This window comes from Myotis daubentonii, chromosome 1 (assembly GCF_963259705.1).
Source record: "Myotis daubentonii chromosome 1, mMyoDau2.1, whole genome shotgun sequence".
NCBI classification, from domain to species: Eukaryota; Metazoa; Chordata; class Mammalia; order Chiroptera; family Vespertilionidae; genus Myotis; species Myotis daubentonii.
Genome location: NC_081840.1, coordinates 51769013 through 51788160, shown reverse-complemented (window position 1 = coordinate 51788160; position 19148 = coordinate 51769013). Strand labels below are relative to the sequence as shown.

At 40.7% G+C, this 19148-nt stretch overlaps 1 protein-coding gene and 1 non-coding gene across 2 annotated transcripts in view; both read left to right on the top strand.

The window, feature by feature from the left end:
• The first annotated feature begins 5376 nt into the window (after positions 1-5376).
• Positions 5377-5483, top strand: LOC132223631 (U6 spliceosomal RNA). The gene has a single exon (XR_009450500.1). It is a non-coding gene; the product is annotated as a U6 spliceosomal RNA (small nuclear RNA).
• A 1572-nt stretch (positions 5484-7055) lies between these two features.
• LIPC (lipase C, hepatic type) overlaps positions 7056-19148 on the top strand; it is a 152551-nt gene continuing 140458 nt past the window's right edge. The window contains exon 1 of the mRNA XM_059699924.1: positions 7056-7212. The gene's annotated coding sequence lies outside the window, so the exon portion shown is untranslated. The remainder of the gene's footprint in view (positions 7213-19148) is intronic.

Genomic DNA, 19148 nt, shown 5'->3' with positions numbered 1-19148 from the left:
CTAAGTGACCCCCACTGCCGGTGTTTCCGTGCCTGGATCTGCTTTTAACCGTGTCGGTGTCTCCAGGCACCCTTCCCTATCTGTCAGTGTCTGTCCGTTACACACCCTCCCCTCCCTTCCAGTCTGCAGCCTCCAACATGCTGAGCCCGTGGAGATCAGATGAACTCCGTGGTCCTCGCTGCGTGTACAGTCAAGTCGGAGGCAATCTTTCAGAGGAAGGCTCCGGAAGCTTTCTGATGAGGGCGGCCCAGAGCTTTGGAGCGCAGGCTTCCTTGCCTCTCGGCTGCGCACAGCCTTGTTTTGGCTTGCCTCCTGGTTCCCGCGTGTATTCTAAATTGGTGAAGACGCTGGAGAGCCGAGTTCAGCAAACGTGAAGTGGGAGTGTTTCTGATAACAAATAGCTACTCAATTAAGAACTAGCATGACTGATTCTCGGGACATCTCGCTCCAAAAGAAGGAGGCTGCAGATGGCACGAACAGAGCCAACTGGAGTCCCTTCTACCTCCACCAAAGTGAGGTTATTTAGGTTCACCATCTGGTTATTAGATTCGCCAGATGGCAAGCCTGGGTAACTGCTCAGAAACAGAGTCGCTAGCCAATCCATTACCCTAGCACAGTCGATGCCGTGAACTTAACATGGGATGCACATACTAGTACATAACATGGGTAATGAGGCATCACAGAGCCATCACAAAGGCAGCCATCTGGGCTCGTGCAGGGCAACCGTGGGCACAGGGGCCATGGGGAAGCCCAGCTGAGTTCCATGCAGCAGGATGGGGACCAGGCGTGGGGGCAGGAGGCAGGGGCGGGCCTGTGCCAACAGGGGCATGTCCACAGCATTGAATCACTGTGCTTCCGTCTCCGGGACAATCCTGACTCCTGTCCAGCCTCACCTAGCTCTCAGGTTTTCTTTGCTGTTATTTTCAGTTTTGATGAAAAAGTAATGATATTTTTACACCAATGCAGGGAAACTAGGGCTGCGACTAGCGGTGGATTTGAATTTCTTGACAGTTCTAGTCCAACTCTGACAAGTGGCTTTCTTTTAGGAAACGGCGTGTGTCTGGGTTGGGGTCTAGGGGGAGGGCTCATGCCCTCTGACTCTTCAGCAACAGGCTTGCGACAGAAAAGCTCCAGCTGGTCCCCCTGGGGCTGGGCACCCCCGAGAGAAAGGCCCAGAAAAAAGAGCAGTGAACCAGGCCATGCTCAGAGTCAGGCCGTAAGTGACAGGGACAGGGGTCTTTTCATCATGGTTCCTATCCCTTCCTGTTCCCCTGCATGACCCCACACTACCCAGTGCCGGCACTGCCCAAATCAAACAGTCAATGTTATGTTTGTGGAATCAATTCCCCGACTGAGCAAACATTTACTAGCTGCAGGGCACTAGGGCAAACTGGGTGGATCGCACATGGAATCTCTCTGTATTATTTCTTACAACTGCGTGTGAATCTACAATTATCTCAAAATAAAAAGTTTAATTTAAAAAATTAAATTAGAGCCCAGCTTGGTGGCTCAGTTGGTGGGAGCATCATCCTGTACAGCAAAAAGGTTTCAATTTCGATTCCCAGTCAGGGCACATACCCAGTTTGCAGGTTCGATCTCCTGTCAGTGTGCATAGGAGAGGCCATCGATAATTCTCTCTCACATTGCTGTTTCTCTCTCTCTCTCTCTCTCTCTCTCTCTCTCTCTCTCTCTCTCGTCAATAAACATATCCTTGGGTGAGCATTGAAAGAAATCTATAAAAATATTAAATTAGAAAACTTGAGTATGTATAAAAGACAGTGTCTAAGCAGAAATAAATGAAGAGATCCAGAAATGTTTACAAAGAGAGAGAGAGACAAACATTTGATATTCTCGTGTGGAAACGGGCATCAGTGTGTGCTGTGGGGTCCTCTCTCCCATCACTGGCCCCACACTTGGCCATCCCATGTTTGTTCATCAGTGTCACACCAGCTACGTCTTAGTGCTTAGATACTGTGTTCAACTTCTGCTACTCATTACGTCACCCAGACTGCGGCGTCTCCAGTCTCACTCGCCTGATGCCTTTCAGCGCCTGACACCTGACCTTCTTCCCTGTCTTACTCCAATATAATTCCTTCCAGGGAGCGACCCAAAACAAGCCCTTTTCATATGCCATGCTGTCGGTCGCCAGCTGTGTTCCTGTGTGTTTCCCTCCGCGTGGCACAGAGCACAGCCAGACCAAAACCAGGGGCAGCTCAGTGTCAGGGAGTCAGCAGCGAGCAGCAGGTCAGGGAGCCCAGCAGGGAGAGGCCAAGAGGCAGTGAGATCCGGGAGTGGACGCATAAAACATACGATGATGTGCAGGTGGGGAAAGTGGGTGATGTTACCAGGGCCAGCCTGAAAGAAGCAAAAAGTCTCCTGAGTCATCTGGCATAGGGAAGCTTTTGAGAACCAGTTGTCACTGTCTCCTTTTGTTCTACAAGGACTTAAAGGCACCACCTGTCACCTGGCGGTGCCGGATTCAGCAGCCTGGGCATTCACAGGGGGCCAGCCTGCCTTGGACACGTCCCTGTTGGTTGGAGCCAAAATATCTCACACAACAGTGATAGGTTAAAGCCACCAGGTGCCTTCACACCCTAAATCATAGAGGAAGTCGAATGGGAGGAATAATTGACAGTGTCCTTGATCAAAACAGACACCTCTTCACAGCGTATTTAGTGGGAAATACAAGAGCTGAATTCTCTATCCAGGCCGCAGTACCCAATCCATCATTGCCCAGGAAAAAAGCATTTAATAAAACCCTTTAAGTTATGTCTGGAGTAGGTGCTGCATGGAGCAATTAGTCAGACAGCAGCCCAATCCCCAGGCTCAGGATGCAGTGCCAACAACCCTCATGGGGACAACAAGCACAGCGCATTGACCCAACAAATACTTATTGAGCACCCCTACTATGTGCCAGGCACCAAGCTAGGCTCTGACACGGCATCGGAGCTGCCCTTAAAAATGTCCAAAGCAAGTTCACATGCCCAATCAAATCCGATCCTCATCAAACCAAGTGACATAGGTGCTGTTATCCCCACTTGAAGATGGATGAATGGAGGCTCGCCGAGGTTAGAAGGAAGGCCCAAGGTCATGTGACTAGTACTTAGTGCATAGCATAGGCTCATGCCCACATCCACTTTTCTGCACTGGGAAGAAACCTCAGGGAATGCTTGTCCTTCAGGCCACCTGCACATTTTTGAACCCTTCCTGCCTGTGCGAAAGCCTGGTCCTCAGCCTCTACACTCACTCAGTGTCAGATGTCTCTGTGCGCCACCTGCTACACTCTTTCCTCCGGAAGGGTAATGTGTCTGTAAGGGTGCTTCAGGCAACAGGAAGCCCGACTAAGAGAGGCTCAGTCAATAGGGACACTTAACTGGTCAAGGGGAAGGGGAAGGGGTGGAGTCCATGGTGCTGTGACAAGTCTGCACGTTGACAGAGGATTACTAACCTTAGTGTGGTGATCACATGGGAAGGTTTCTGTCAAATCACCATATTTTACACCGGAAACTAACATAACATTGCTTGCCAACTATACTTAAATTTGTTTTAAGTATTTAATATGGCTAGATTTCTCCTGTTCTGTTTTAGCTGGTTCGTTTCTATTAGGCAAAAAGGAAGGACAAGGGCTGAGGGGAAGAGGCGGCCCATCTCCCAGAGCTTGCGCAGAGCAGGTGCTAGCGCCGCCCAGGTGTTTATAAGACACCTTCGCAGGGCTCTGCGTGTCTTTCTACAGAGAAATCGCACGCCCTCTCCCAGGCAGAGATGCTCATCCCCAGCTCTCTCAATGCATTGTTTCCTGTTCCACTTCCTTAGACCCCGCCCGGACCGCCAGTGTTTTTATTTCACTTAGATTTCCCTGCTTTGTGACATCTATTTGGATTTAACTTCTTTTTTTCCCCTCCACCAAAATCCCAAGTCCGGGAGCTATGTATTTTGGCACAAACACGTGGAGATCCCTGGGACCTACAAATTCTCTGTCAGGAACAGCTCGGTGCCTTTCAGGAATCTTTACTTTCATGGAGGCTGGTGTTTACCTGTTATTTTAAGTGCTTTCAAGCCCATTCTCTTGAAGTGCCTTGCCTTACCAGGAGCTCTGCCCGTTTGTTCTCCTTGCCTCTTTCATTCAGAAGAACCATCAATCAGTTTCTGAAACAAGGTGCTTCTGTGCAGAATCAAAAGCCACGCTATTGCAGCTGATGGCAAGAGAATGCAGTGGGCATTGTTGTTCATACACACAGGCCTTCGTCTCTCTGAGAAGTGCCTCTGTTTGAAATGAATGAGGCAGACAAGATTGGTGGCTTCAAACACAGCTATTCTCCACCGGGCTTTTCCTGTTGAAAGTCCTGTGCAGCACTGTTCCTAGAAAGTAAAAAGAATAAATAAAAGGCCAAGCGGAGGCAGGCCACAGGTTTCCAATACCAGAGACATACCAGGCCTCAGCCAGGCTGTGCGGCTGGACACTTGTCTTTACTTTGTAGATCTGGGTTTGCACGGTTAATGTGAAAGAAGCTGTTTATTTTCCCCCAGTGATAACGCATAAAAATTACATTTCCCTCACCAAAAGCACAGCCCAGAGTATGATAGGCTCATGTCTTTGCTGGTGCCTCTTAAGGGTGTTATTGCTGGCTGGGGTAGAATGGCCATCACTACTGTTGCCATGGTTACAGCTTTTGGGCCAGGCTGAACCTTTGCCCAGCTCTTCCACCCAGCTACCATCTCCTCTGCCGCAGGGGGCCTGCTTATTCCTTGATCCATTTTGCATTTGGCTGGAATGTTGGAGAGCACATAGTTTTCTATGGTGATTCATGTCCCCTCTGTAGATTCTTAATGACCCTAATGTTGACCCTAAAGTCTTGGGCTAGTAGTGGAAAAGTTAAAACAATGTTCAGAACTCGTAGAGATGATCACCCTAATAACCGGGTTGAGGGTCATCACCTTCATCTTTTTTCTGCAGGGAGTTTGCTGTGATGGCTTGAGAGTTCAGAGCCAAACATCTGGCCCACGACTGGGGAGTGAAAAGAACAGTGCAACATATATTTGATGTGTCACCTCATTCCTGAATTCATCTTCTTTTCCCACTCTCTCTTCCCTACCTAAATTATCTTTTTAATACATCATACATTATTTGAATCTTTAAAATGTTGCCTTAAATCCTTTTGAAGCAAGGATAAATAGAAAGTATAAATATATTGCTCAGAAATCCATTGCATTCTGGCTATTAGGATGGAAGAACAAAAAAAAAAGTACAAACACTTTTCTGCCCAGGAAGGGAAAACTGCATAATGCAAATCACCTAGAATATTTTTGTGTGAAAATCAAATGGAATAATGTAAATGTATGTTTTCTGTTGAAGGAAAAAATACATATATATACATGGTGCTTGCTTTGACAGCACATATACAAAAATTGGAACTATATAGAGAAGATTAGCATGGCCCCTGCACAAGGATGACACGCAACTTTGTGAAGTGTCCATATTTTTAGATGTTGGTCAAAGGATACAAATCCCATCCATGAGATCTGTGGATCTAATGTACAGCATTGTAACTATAATTAGCAATACTGTATTATATGCTTGGTTTTTAAGAGAGTAGACTTTAATGTTATTACCATACACACACACACAAATGTTTTTTGTGAAAGAATAAAGATGTTATCAGCCTTATTGTGGAAATCATTTTTGAAACATATCCATGCATATACATCATACTGTACAACTTAAACTTACATAGTTTATATGTCAATAATATCTCAATAAAGCTGGAAGAAAATTGCCTCCATTGCAGAGAAAAGACATAGATATGATTGGATTCAAGAAAATTGGAATTTCTGGTACAAGGGAGGACTAAGACCCTGGCACTGCTAACATCAGGAGGCACCCGGAATAATTAGGGGAGGCTACGTGAAGCAAGACATCTGGGCAGTCCCTTCAGGAGCCTGGGATGGGCCATGGGGACACACCATACCATCAGGGAGATGCTTAGAATCCCAGCTTCTTGCACACCGTAGACGCTGAACAAATGGAAAAGGTAAGTTTAAAAATGTGTACCTGTGCTAAATTAGTTCATGGATAATCTTCAAATTAATCCAGGTAGAAATGATTTAGCAGCACCCAGAAAAGTGGATGCCATAAAGAGGTTTAGTCCTTTTAATCCTCTCAATAGTTTGAGGTAGAGGTTTTTATCTCCACTTTTTTTCAGATTCGGCTAAGAAAGGTGAAGTAATTTGTGCAAGACTACATAAGCAGTAGAGAAAAACCCAGGATTTAAACCTGAAGCTGTCTGATTCTAAAAACAGACTATTCCCTCATTCTCCTCCAATATTTCCCAAGCTTTCCTGATGTTAAGAACTCAAATCTGAGGTCCCATCCCAGACCCACTGTATGTGAATCTCCAGGGAGGGACTTAGAAGGGTATGTTTAACGAGTGATAAAAATGATGATGCTTACCAAAGAAGTTTAAGAAAACCACTCCATTGCATCAGGTGGGGGACCCATATCTCCCTCTGAGTGGTCCCACAGAAGCCGTCAGACATCTGAAGCCACCAACTAAAAATAAATCATGTCATTCTGGAGTCCATCAGATGGTAATATTATAGATTATTTTATTCTTCAGTTTGGCACCATAGCATTTTGTGATTTAAGGTTATCTGGATTCTAAAATTCCAAGACCATTTTGGAAAGTTAAATATGGGCTCTCATTTAAACCTCAGACTTTTTTAGCTTTCCTCTCTGTCCCTCGTTGGTCCTCAGGAGCAGAAGTGAATAAGAATTCCCTTTCACTTCCCAGCAGCTTTCACTGAGCAGAGGCTCCAGCTGTGCAGGGGCTGGAGGGCTGCTGGATGCTGGACGGAGACCCACAGGCTGAGAGTCAGTCCTCCTGTCTGGCTGCCCACCAGATGGCTTTCATTGGACGAGCAAGTTACCCGATCCAGGAAGTAGAGAAATTCATCATTGCTTGATTTGTTTTTCTTCATTTCAGGTTTTTCTACGCCTGCTGAGAAGAGCCGACTAAGCCTGCAGCTTCAATATCCATCATGAGAGCAAACAACTTATTTGTACAATCTAAATACCTCGCTAATTAAACGGAAAGCAAGGTGGTGATTCCGGACATGGCTGAATTTAAGTCAAGCTGTGAAATTCCGAAGTAGAAGCGGACAAGTTGAACTGAAACCTGAGGGGTGTTGGGGCCACCGCTTCCCAGCAACTTTAATGTAAGTTATTCCCATTCTGTCAGAGAGAAATCAGACATGGTTTGAGAAAAGTATGGAACTGATTTCCCCATCTCAAGCATAGATCTTTATTTTAAGGGACTTTCTTTATATACTATTGCCCAGAAACTTGTTTTGAATGATATTTCTAGGCATGATGTCTATAATAGTAAATAATGACAATTACATTTTACAAATAATAGTTTAATATGCTTCTATTTTTCAGTGTTCTTGATCTCATTTAATCTTCACAACAACTCCATGAGGGTGGTATTCTTATTAACAGAATCTTACAGATGAGCAAGCGGTGAAATTATGTAACTTGCAGGAAGTCCAAGGTCAGGCAGCAGCTGATCATCTCATATCACTATCTGCATCCCAGTGGAGTCCATATTTTTAGGCCATTCATTTCTCAAAGGACAAATTCGCATATTGATTAAAGATCGCCCTGGCCAGGTGGCTCAGTTGGTTGGAGCGTCGTCCCATACACCAAAAGGTTTCAGGTTTGATGCCTGGTCAGGGAGTGTAAGGGAGGCAACCTATCAATGTTTCTCTCTCACATCAATGTTTCAATGTTTCTCTCTCTCTCTTTCTCCCCCCCCCCCCTTCTCTCTCTCTCTCTCTCATCCTCAGGAGCATTTTTTTTTAAAAGCCATAAAATTCAAAAATATCTTTGTTGCTTAAAATAGGTGTCTACAACAAAAAAGATGCAGAAATGTTAAAAATAAACAAGTTCAACTGTAGAAACTCATACAACAAAAAGAAACAAAATTGATAAAGTTGGTAAAATTGATATCACAAAAAAAAGATTTTGAGGCCAAAAAGATGAAGGGAGGGTGCAAAGAGGCTCTTGAATATAATGAAAACTACAGAATCAACAGTGAGGACATGGATTACCAAAGTAAGAAATGCAAAGAGAAATAGAATAAAGATAGATAGATAGATAGATAGATAGATAGATAGATAGATAGATAGATAGATAGATAATAACCAAGGGTAATGGGAAGTGTTTACTCATTATCCAGCTGACAGTCCAGGGTTTGAATTATAATTCTATCCCTTACTGCTGTGTGACCTAGGCAATTCATTGTGCCTCTGAATCTTGGATTCTTCACTTAAAAATGTAGCTCTACTTTGCAAAGTTCAGTGGGGCCTTGACTTATGAGTTTAATTCGTTCCGTGACAGAGCTCGTAACTCAAATTACTCGTATGTCAAATCTTAAAGTGAACGAGTGAGACACGTGATGCTGGGCTGATGTTGTGGTGTTCACTGTGACGTTCGCTGCGCCAACTAGCGGTGGGGTATCTGAAGCTGGCTCGTAACCCGAATTTTAGCTCGCAACTCAAAGCAAAAAATCGGCCGAGAGACGGCTCGTATCTCGAAAAACTCGTTAGTCGGGACACTCGTAAGTCAAGGCCCCACTGTTGTTATAAATATCAGCTATAAAGTATGTAAGATAATCTAATACTAAGACTTCAAAGAAGGCTAAAACCACACATGAAACAATAGGAAGCCATATTTATAATGTACTCAGATTTCATTTAACTTAACAAAAAGTCCAGATTTTTGTTGATTGAAAGCAAAAGTCTAGAAACTATATACCTAAATACTAACAGTGGATATCTCTATATCCTGAAATTTCTAGTGATTTTTGTTACTTTGTATTCTTTTTCTACTATGAATATGTAATATGTGTACAATAAGACAATACAAATATGAAAATAAATATAAACTTGTTGAAAACAAAATAAATATTAATATATTAAGTGCCCTATAGGTGATGGTTGCTATAAACAAACAAGTAGCCATTTCAGTTGTTGCCACTGTCATCATTGTTATTGTGAATTCTCAAATTTTTCCAGTCTTTCTCCTCTCTTCCTCTCTCTCTTTCTCCCTCTCTCTCTATATATATATGTGAAATATACTATATATACAATATATGTCAAAAATAAATATAAACTTAGATTAATTTTACATTTAAATTAATTATACAATTAAACATAGATTATATGAAGTTATTTACATAAATACATAGTGCTAGAGGGCCAGGGCACAAAATTTGTGCACTGGTAGGGTCCTTAGCGGCTGCCTGCTGCTGGCAGGGTACTTCCTCCCTTCCCCCACCCTCCTGCCACCACTGCCACCAGCCAGAGCCTCCCTCCCTTTCCCAGGCTGGCCCTGCCCCCTGGTTGAATTCCTGGATGAACTCCCAGTTGAGGAGACAATTTGCATACTATGCTTTTATTATCTAGGATAATATAGTATATATATATATATATATATATATATATATATATATATACACACACACACACATATATATACATACTAGAGGCCTGGTGCACAAAATTCGTGCACAGGTAGGTCCCTAGGCCTGGCTGGTGATCAGGGCCAATCTGTGGGGCAATTGGTAGGGCAATCAGGGGGCCCCTGCTGACAACCTCCTTGGCTGGCCCGGGGCCTGCGGGCTGAGGAAAGCTCCTGCATTGAGCATCTGCCCCCTGGTGGTCAGTGCACGTCATAGCAACTGGTTGTTCCACTGTTTGGTCGATTTGTATATTAGGCTTTTATTATACAGGATATGTATATAACACAATTTTGGGATAACTGACTATTTAGATATGGACTATGGAACTAGATAATCATATTATATCAATATAAAATCTCCTGATTTTCATAACTGTTAAATTTTCTGATTTTTAAAACAGAAATTATCTGTCTAGGAAATATACATTAAAGCATTTAGGTAGGTACTAGTCTAGCTGTGGGCAAACTACGGCCCGCAGGCCAGATCCGGCCCATTTGAAATGAATAAAACTAAAAAAAAAAAAAGACCGTATCCTTTTATGTAATGATGTTTACTTTGAATTTATATTAGTTCACACAAACACTCCATCCATGCTTTTGTTCCGGCCCTCCGGTTCAGTTTAAGAACCCATTGTGGCCCTCGAGTCAAAAAGTTTGCCCACCCCTGTCTAGTCGGTAGGTAGGTATGTATATCTGCAACTTATCCTCAGTGGTTCAGAAAGAATTCATACATAGAGAAAGGCTGAAAATCAGGGAAAACTATAAACACAAAACATAAACAAATGGTGAATCTGGGTAAAGGGTGTACAAGAGTTTTTTATACTAATCTTTTTATATATTTCAAAGTTTTTAATTATATAAAAACTAGAGGCTCGGTGCGCAAAATTCGTACACTCAGGGGGGTCCCTCAGCCCAGCTTGCACCCTCTCTCAGTCCAGGACCCCTTGAGGGATGTCCGCCTGCTGGCAGTCAGACATCCCTCTCACAGTCCGGGGCTCTCATAGTCTGGGACCCCTCGTTCCTTACCGCCCACCTGCAGCAGAGGTGCGAGAGGCTCCTGCCACCACCATTGCACTCACCAGCCATGAGCCTGGCTTCTGGCTGAGTGGTCATCCCCTGTGGGAGCACACTGACCACCAGGGGGCAATGCCTGCATTGAGCATCTGCCCCCTGGTGATCAGTTCGTGTCATAGCATTTGGTTGATTTGCATATTCTCCTTTTATTATATAGGATAAACAGTTACAACAACAAAGAATGGGTGACAACTTCTAACAACCCTAACAAGAGTCCCCTAAGCAGCAATGCTAAGTAGGAAATTAAGAACATGATAATAACTTTGGAATATTATAAAATTGAAAGCACCACCTATCAAAAGTGAGAGTGGTGTGAACAAATCAGGGCCCAAAGTAAAGATGTAGATGCATTTTAGAAATGAGAAATAAGTGAACTAAGCATTTGCTTTAAAATCGTATAAAAAGAAGAGCATCAACATAAGGTGTGCCGCACCAGCACAACCAAGGGTGAACCTGAGTGGGGGCGGTGAAGGATTTAGAAAAGACAGACAAGAGAATGGCCGAAACCGGTTTGGCTCAGTGGATAGAGCGTCGGCCTACGGACTGAAAGGTCCCAGGTTCGATTCCGGTCAAGGGCATGTACCTTGGTTGCGGGCACATCCCCAGTGGGGAGTGTGCAGGAGGCAGCTGGTCGATGTTTCTCTCTCATCGATGTTTCTAACTCTCTATCTCTCTCCTTTCCTCTCTGTTAAAAAACAACAACAAAAAAAAACTCAATAAAATATATTTTAAAAAAAGAGAGAGAATGAAAGCTGGGTCTCGGTGGGACACTGCTTCTCTGATGGAGAGACAGCAACAGCGCCCACAAGCCAAGTCTTTATTTGATAGCCAGATTCCACGAGGTAAAGTAAGGGTGTGGTCAAGATGTTAACAATGTTCTAATCTACTCAATTACATGCATCTGAACTCTATCAAGCCCATAGCCACGTGGGACCAAGTGTTGGTACCATAGGTTCAAGCTTACAACTATATCAGTGGTTCTCAACCTTGGCTGCACATTAGAATCACCTGGGAATCTTGTTAAAATCCTGATTTCTGGGCCTCATCCTCCAGAAATTCTGTTTCTTTGTTACTAATGTTGTGGCCCCACCCCATAACAAAGAAACAGAATTTCCGGAGAATGAGGCCCAGAAATCAGGATTTTAAAAGGATTCCCAGGTGATTCTAATGTGCAGCCAAGGTTGAGAACCACTGAACTATATCCTTCAGCTATAATTGTGCTGGGAGGGTTTTGCCCTCCAAGCTGGGACTTGCATGTGGCTTTGTCACAAGAGGACTGTGCCTTCTCATTAGTCTGAGGCTTGGACCTGTCTGAACGCTATAGCCGCTCTCCACAATAAGGGAAAATAATAAAGATGAAGGACAGAAATAAATAAACTGAAAAAAAGAAAATCAGTGGACATAAATAAGTTTAAATGCTCATTCTCTGAGAAGATTTTAAGATAGATTAAACCCCTTGGAAATACAATAAATAAAAGAAAGTATAAATCAACAAAATTAAAAACAAGACTGATGATTTAACAATTGATATAAAGGATTTTAAAGTATAAATGATTGCAATGCACAAATTATAGTTATTTAAGATATTTAGCCAAATGGACAATACAAAATATAAAGTATAAAATTGGCAAAACAAGATGTAGAAAACGTGAACATAATGATGGAGAAGGAAATTGTGGAAGTTATTAAAGAAACACATCATCTACCCAAACAAATATGATGTAAACAAATTTACTGAACAATACTTCTCATATTCAAGAAACAAACTTTTTCATATTATGTAATTAGTTCCAAATAATGGAAAAATAAGACATGATACCCAATTCATCCTAGGAGGTAAGTATCATACTCATCCACAAATCTGTGAAAAACACAACACACACACACACACACACACACACATCTTAGGGTGACAAATGTGGATAAGTGCCAATTCCAATAAAACTGGTTTGAGCCTGACCAGGTGGCTTAGTTGATTGGAGTGTCATCCCTTATTCCAAAAGGTTGTGGGTTCAACTCCTGGTCAGGACACTTAGCTAGGTTGCCAGTTTGATCCCAGTTGAGGTGCATACAGGAGGCAATTAATTGATCTCTCTCTCTCTCTCTTCCCCCCCTCCTCCTTCCTTCCTTCCTCTCACTCTAAAAATATCAATAAAAACATACTCAAGTGAGAATTTAAAAAAACTGGCTCAGGCATATAGGAGAGTTTCCAAAAATAGTTGTTGGATAAGTGACTACATGGGTACATAAACAAAGAAATTAATGAAGTCAACTAGCAATGACTACCGAGGGCATGAGAGCAGAATGTCTTGTGCACACTGTTACCAGACGAAGTGGAGGGTCCTCTTCTCCACTGGGTGCTGCTGGGGTGGACTTCTTATGAGATCCCGAGAGAAAAGGAATTTTCTGAGACTTGCACAGGAGAATGAGTGATTTTTATTTGTGTGGAATTAAATTCCTGGGTTTTCAAAATTCCATTTCCCTTAGTCCAGTCATAGAAGGAGTGTAGCTGGGGTTTCGGTAAAGCTAGAAGCAAAGCCAGGGTCCAGAGTTTCCCTTCCACGTTGGAGCTGGGTCCAGTTCAGCGTCAGGCTAGTTGCAGTCCACTAGTCCATTGCATGCAGACAAATGCCAGGAAGCCAAGCATAAGCCATGAGCCAAGTGGGCCGAGAGGAACCAAGCGCATAAGAGAGTCCTCCTTCATTTCGGGGATTAAGTATCCCAAATCTTCCTGGGTTTGCAGTGGCACACCCATTCTGACCAACCATCTCTGTTCCCAGGTGTGATTGACAACCAAGTGCCTTCCCTTTGTCATCCCAACTGTACTGGGCATGCATCTATCTTGCCTTTGCCCAGTCCAGTCCCCTTCCCCCAATGTTTTGCAGGGAACATGCCTATAATGTCTGATCTTCCCTTTGCTCCTTTCCTATTAATAATTAGCTAATTACAACAGCATCAATACCATCTATTTGCTAGCTTACTCATTACTTCATCTTTGCCAAGCCCAATAAACATAGGCAGAAAATTCATTTAAATTGAGCTTACAGAATGCAGCTGTAACAAGAGTGCGGTAACCAATAAAGATAAATTCAAAGAAAGCTAAAAGATTATGACCAATCACCGAATACCTTTTATAAAAGAATTGCTAATTTGGAGGGAGGGGCAGGGTGAGACTTAAAAGAAAAATTGAAGAAATGAAGACTCAAAAGGTTTAAGGATAACAGACTATCCCAAAATACGTCACTCTGGCATAAGGATTACTTTGAGCTAAAGAGCACTTGAAAAAAAGGAGATTCAAGAAAGGTATCCTAATTTCCCCTTTTCTTCCAAAAACATGAGATAAAAATTAATTCCCCTATGAAAGATGCCCTCTCAGTACCAGGGGAAAAGAAACATTCTTCCATGAAGAATAAAAGTTGAGAGAATTCTGTACAGACAGACCTTGTTTAAATCATTCTTATCTTCCTTTATCCTCCCTACATAGTTTTGTTACTCTTCCACAGTTTCCTCTTTTGTTCAACCCAGTATAAAAGCATGTAAGTTTCACCCTTTCTTTGGGTCCTCATTTCCTTAAGACGGCTCCTGTATCATGTATAACATACCAATTTGTATGCTTTTTTTCCTGTTAGTCTGTCTTATGTCAGTATAATGCTCAGGCCCAGCCAAAAAAGCCCTAAGCGGGTAAAGGTAAAATTTTGCCTTCTCTACAGGATTGTTCTTGGCGGAAAAGACTGATGAATCTGACTACATGAAAATTTAAAACTCTGTTCAATAAAAAACACCACAGGCATTGTGAAAAGACAAAAAAGAAACAGACTGGGCGAGGGTATTTGCAACACATGTAACCACAGAGAATTAAAATTAGTAAGAAAAACACTAATGAAATAATAGAAAGATGATGGGCAAAAGGTAAGAGACAAGCAATTCATAGCAGAGGAACTTTGAATGATTAGTGACATATAAAAAGATGTTCAGCCTCACCAGTAATGAGAGAGATGAAAAATAAGGCAGTGTGATGCCATTTTCATTCATTAAACAGGAGGAAATGAAATAATCCAACACTATCAAGAATTAGAGAAACATTCACATTTTCATGATGATGTGTTCACTGGTGTAACCATGTTAAAGAATAAGTTGTCAACATTTAGTAACACTGAAAAGACACACGTTACAAACCAGCAATTTCACTTCTAGATGTAAACTCTAGAAGCTTCTACTTATGGACAATGGAAGTCCATTGCAGCATTGTTTGCAATAGCAGAAAAACAAACAAACAAACAAAAAAACTAAACCACACAAATGATCATCAATAGGATGAACAAATTGAGATATATTCACACTAAAGCAGTGGTTCTCAACCTTCCTATTGCCACGACCCTTTAATACAGTTCCTCATGTTGTGGTGACCCCCAACCATAAAATTATTTTCATTGCTACTTCATAACTGTAATGTTGCTACTGTTATGAATCGTCATGTAAATATCTGATATGCAGGATGTATTTTCATTGTTACAAATTGAAGATAATTAAAGCATAGTGATTAATCACAAAAACAATATGTAATTATATATGTGTTTTCCGATGGTCTTAGGTGACCCCTGTGAAAGGGTCGTTGGACCCACAGGTTGAGAACCGCTGCACTAAAGGATCGTTTATAACAGTTTTATCAATAGAAATAAATCTTAAAAACATAAGGCTGAGTGAAAAAAACAAGTTGCTGATAAATATGTGTACATACACAAATTACAATTGTATATTTTATAGCTATATACATATGATGCAAACATATACATAGATGAAAGATATAGGCACCAAACTCAGGATGGGGTTGGCTCTGAGGTAAAAAAATGAGCTTAGATTGGAAAGAGGTACACAGGTATACGGGTATTCTATTTCTTAACAAAAATAGGAAGCATATATGGCAACATTTTAGGATTTGATGGATCTGAGTAACAGGGTGGTATTCATAAATATTCATTATACTGTATGTTTGAAATCATTTTTAAAAATCAAAATGAGACCTCAAATTTAAAATAGATTAAAAATATATGAACTAGTATATGACATAAAACATCATTAATAGGTAATTTATAAAAAAGAATATATTAAATAAAATGGGGAGTGGTAAATTAAACTTTAACACACTGGTAAAAAAAAGTAAAATAAAATATACGTATACCATTTTGGCTTATCAATTGAAGATCAAATTGTAAAAATGTTAATAGCTAATGTTAATATGGGGAGAGGGTAGGGTGGGAGGGGAGAGCACTATCCATTCACTGTTGATGAGAACATAAAATGATATGCATTTACTTAATTTAGCAGTACATGTAAGAAGGCAAAAATATATATATATATTCATATATATTTATAACCTTTGCTTCAGCAATTCTACTTTAAGAAATTTAAACAAAGTAAGTGATTGAAAATGTGAACCAAGATTTATGCTTAAGTATGTTCATAGCAGCATCATTCATAATAGTGATATCTTAAATCCATTAAAGTTAATTAAAAATTAGGGAATTAAGTTAATTATGGTACATCTATAAACAGAATACTCTATAGTTATTTTAAATAATATTTTAAAAGAATATTTAATGCCACTGAAATATGTCATTAATATATTAAGACAGGTTATTAAGGAGTTTGTGTAGCATGTGCACAGTTGTATTTTTTAAAATAAATACATAGGAAAAATAATTTGGAGGGTATTCATCAAAATGTCAACAGTGGCTATGTATGGATGGTGAAATTATATATATTCTTCATCAGGTTTTTTTAAATGAAATTTATTGAGGTAACATTGGTTAATAATGTAGTGGTTTTCTACTCTTCATTTTCTTATTTTTTATAATAAAGTTATTGATTTTATAATATAAAAAGTTATTAAAAATAAAATACTCACCAAACTTAACTTTGGTTGATTAAAGGTTTAAATATGAAATCTAATTATGGAAGAACTGACAAAAAATTAAAGTGTTTATCACCTCTCAGGGAATTTTAGCTTTCTATTAGCTTTGAAACAATTAAGTGATTACACTATAAAAATTAGCACTACTAAAGAATTTTTAAAGAGGGGGAAATATTTCTATCAAACAGCATAAAGAATTAAGATCTATCATAAATAACTAATTCAAATTTGTAAAATCAATGTCAAGATTCCAAACGATAAATAGGTAAGAGACAGAACCGTTCCCATAAGGGAAATACAATCAGTAGACAGAGTGGGGAATGTTCATTCTCTCTAACAATCAAAGACATGCAAATGAGAGCAATCTGAAGGTGACAATTTACATATTCTAACAGAACCCAAAAAAGTTGAATGCTAGCATCCAGTGTGGGGGAAGCTGCCCAGAAATTGACTCACACATTCATTTACAACCATATTGCTCCCACCCTTCAGGCAGAAAAGTTACCAATAAGAATTTTTTTAATTTTGTTTTATTGCTTAAAGTATTACAAAGAGTATTACATATGTCTCCTTCCCCCCCCCCTTGCCATTCCCCCAGCCTCCCTTACCCCCCAGTGTCTTGTGTCCATTGGTTATGCTTATATGCATGCATACAAGTCCTTCGGTTGATCTCTTACCGCCCCCCCCCCAACCCTTCCCGGGCTTCCCACTGTAGTTTGACAGTCTGTTCAATGCTGCTCTGTCTCTGTATCTATTTTTGCTCATCAGTTTATAATGGTCTTAATTATCCATAAATGAGTGAGATCATGTGGTGTTTTTCCTTCATTGACTGGCTTATTTCATTTAGCATAATGCTCTCCAGTTCCATCCATGCTGTTGCAAATGGTAAGAATTCCTTCTTTTTTACAGCAGCATAGTATTCCATTGTGTAGATGTACCACAGTTTTCTAATCCATTCATCTGCTGATGGGCACTTAGGCTGTTTCCAGATCTTAGCTATGGTAAATTGTGCTTCTATGAACATAGGGATGCATATATTCTTTCTGATTGGTCTTTCTGGTTTCTTGGGATATATTCCTAGAAGTGGGATCACTGGGTCAAATGGGAGTTCCACTTTTAACTTGTGAGGAAACTCCATACTGTCTTCCATAGTGGCTGCACCAGTCTGCATTCCCACCAGCAGTGCACGAGTGTTCCTTTTTCTCCACATCCTCTCCAGCACTTGTCGTTTGTTGATTTGTTGATGATAGCCATTCTGACAGGTGTGAGATGATATCTCGTTGTTTTGATTTGCATCTCTTGGATGATTAGTGACTTTGAGCATGTTTTCATGTCTCTTGGCTTTCTGATTGTCCTCTTTTGAAAGGTGTCTATTTAGATCCTTTGTCCATTTTTTGATTGGATTGTTTATCTTCCTTTTATTAAGTTGTAAGCGTTCCCTATAAATGTTGGAGATTAAACCCTTATCGGTGATAACACTGGCAACTATGTTCTCCCATGCAATGGGCTTTCTTGTTGTTTTGTTGATAGTTTCTTTTGCTGTGCAGAAGCTTTTTATTTTGATGCAGTCCCATTTGTTTATTTTCTCTTTAGTTTCCAATGCCCTAGGAGCTGTATCGGTGAAGAAATTGCTTCCGCATGTGTCTGAGATTTTGTTGCCTTTGGATTCCTCTAGTATTTTTATGGTTTCCCGTCATACATTTAAGTCCTTTATCCATTTTGAGTTAATTTTTGTGTATGGTGTAAGTTGGTGGTCTAGTTTCATTTTTTTGCATGTATCTGTCCAATTTTCCCAACACCATTTATTGAAGAGACTGTCTTGGCTCCATTGTATGCTCTTGCCTCCTTTGTCAAATATTAATTGAGCATAGTGGTTCGGGTTGATTTCTGGGTTCTCTATTCTATCCCATTGGTCTATATGTCTGTTCTTGTGCCAGGACCAGGCAGTTTTGAGAACAGTAGCTTTGTAATACAGCTTGATATCTGGTATTGAGATCCCACCTACTTTGTTCTTCTTTCTCAGGATCACTGCAGCTATTCGGGGTCCTTTTTTTTATTCCAGATGAATTTTTGGAGAGTTTGTTCTAGGTCTGTGAAATATGCCATTGGTATTTTAATGGGAAGTGCGTTGAATTTATAGATTGCTTTGGGTAATATGGACATTTTAATGATGTTGATTCTACCAATCCATGAACATGGTATGTTCTTCCATCTGTTTATGTCTTCCTCTATCTCTTTTTTCAATGTCCTGTAGTTTTCTGAGTAGAGGTCTTTTACCTCTTTAGTTAAGTTTATTCCTAGGTATTTTAATTTTTTTGGTGCGATGGTAAATGGAATTGCTTTCTTAGTCTCTCTTTCTGTAAGTTCACTATTGGTGTATAGAAATGCCATAGATTTCTTGGCATTAATTTTGTATCCTGCTACATTGCTGAATTCATTGAATTTATGCTTAAGAAATAATTTGGGCCCTCGCAGGTTTGGCTCAGTGGATGGAGTGTTGGCCTGCGGACTGAAGAGTCCCAGGTTCAATTCTGGCCAAGGGCACATGGGGGGCGTGCAGGAGGCAGCCAATTAATGATTCTTTCTCATCATTGATGTTTCTATCTCCCTTATTCTCTGAAATAAATAAAAAATATATATTTAAAA